General features: G+C 42.3%; 1 protein-coding gene across 2 annotated transcripts in view; it reads right to left on the bottom strand.

Annotated features, from left to right (window-relative positions):
• The window catches only part of PLPP3 (phospholipid phosphatase 3), a 98,037-nt gene that overhangs the window by 48,633 nt on the left and 47,663 nt on the right, over positions 1–1,741 (bottom strand). The window lies entirely within an intron of this gene.

Raw genomic sequence — 1,741 nt, 5'->3', positions numbered from 1 at the left:
CCCCCCCACTTCATGGTTGGCTGCTCTCCTCATACAACCTCCCAGGAGAAAACACATAGAGATGCTGCCTGGGTTCGTGCTATTCTCTTAGACTCAAATACCTCTTTCTCCCCTACTACTCAAGTTCAATACCAAACTCCAACACTACTTCACTGTAAAAGGTGAAACACTGAATCTCAGGACCAGGGAAAACTACACGAGAGAATCTTAGAAATAATAGCCACCACTACCATGCACCAACAATGTGTTAGGTACTGTATATCATCCATGCTTGCATTGAGAGAGGTCATTGTAAAGCATCATTTAAGCACTACTATCTCTCATCTTCAAATGGAGCGATCAGAAACTCAGAATATCTGGTTCATTCAAAGGGGCCCTTCGTCCACCCACCAAACGCTCAATCCCTAATTTAACTTTGCAAATTGGTTTCATCCAAATGTGAATTTCATTAGCTGCAAAACCCCAAGATAAGCAGTTGTTCAAAGATAAAATTCCATTTTCATGTTTTTCAAAAAGAACTAAATTCATGTCACGTTGCTCAAAGCCCCAGACTGCCTCTAAAAAAAAATGTACCATGAAGGACACAATTTTTCAATTACTTTGGTCCAGACCGGCAGCGATAAAAATGCACACTTTCTAAAAAGTGTATTTATGTATCACTGGGCATACACACATGGATTTATTTGGTTTTATTCTTTGGATTTATTTGAATTCTACGGCTATTTATTTTGTGACCCCTAACTGCTTCCTGCTAGAACAACAATTTACTTTATCAAATTCATACTGGCGCTTTGAAAAGAAAGAACAGCAACACACCACAGTATTGTGCTTGACCTTCTCAAAGTAAACACAGAGGGGCCCTGAAAGGCAACAACCATTTGCTTTGGAAACTCTGCCTCTGCGGTGGAGGGGCAGGAGGAGACAGTGGATAAAGGTTCTGGCTTAGACATGACAAGAGCAGTCAACTGATCTTTTTGGGTCTGGGGCCTGGGAGAGAGATCACATGGGCCTGAACCATCTTCATTCCACAGCCTAAACATTTTGAAATGTGACCAAGTTGGCTATGAAAAGTAGTTGAGAAGCCAGCAGTATGATATTAATAGTCCGCTTTTAAAGTTCCACACATCGTGATAAAAGCGTTGAGCTTCGAGTCCAAGCCCCGCTGCAGCCTCCGTGGTGCCGAGCAGCCAAAGCGTTGCTAATAAACTCAGGAAGGGAGCAGCCTCTGGGTCCCTTACATTTGCGCTGCTCTCCGAGGCCCCCAGCTTCTATTTTTAATAGCGTTCACATGATAGGCCTGTAAAACATATGTTTCTAAGGACAATAAAACATATATAAAAGAGCTTTGGAGTTAGACAGAACTGGGTTAATGATCTCAACTCTGCTCCCTTCCAATCCCTATTCCACCTCTCCAAAACTCCCTTTCTCATCTGTTAAATGGGAAAACCGACTCTAACTTGGGAATGGTTGGGATACTACAGTAAGTTAACGTAGTCATTCATTCATTTATTAAACATTTATCGAGTTTTGACTATGTATATTAAGTACAAGGAATAAGAAGATGACCCAGACCCCACCTTCAGGGAGCTTTCAATCCAATGGGGGAAGACACATATAATTAAAATCGGTCCAGGAAGTTTTAGTTGGAAGAGAGTCAAGGCAATGGCACTGGCTGATGTCGGCGCAGAGTGTGGGGCACACTGTCGATATTCAGTGAATGGCGAGAGGGAGGAAGAAAGAA

Source organism: Tupaia chinensis, unplaced genomic scaffold (assembly GCF_000334495.1).
Source record: "Tupaia chinensis unplaced genomic scaffold, TupChi_1.0 Scaffold000165_2, whole genome shotgun sequence".
Classification (NCBI taxonomy): domain Eukaryota; kingdom Metazoa; phylum Chordata; class Mammalia; order Scandentia; family Tupaiidae; genus Tupaia; species Tupaia belangeri.
The sequence above is the reverse complement of the archived record's forward strand: the minus strand, read 5'-3'. Positions and strand labels throughout refer to the sequence as shown.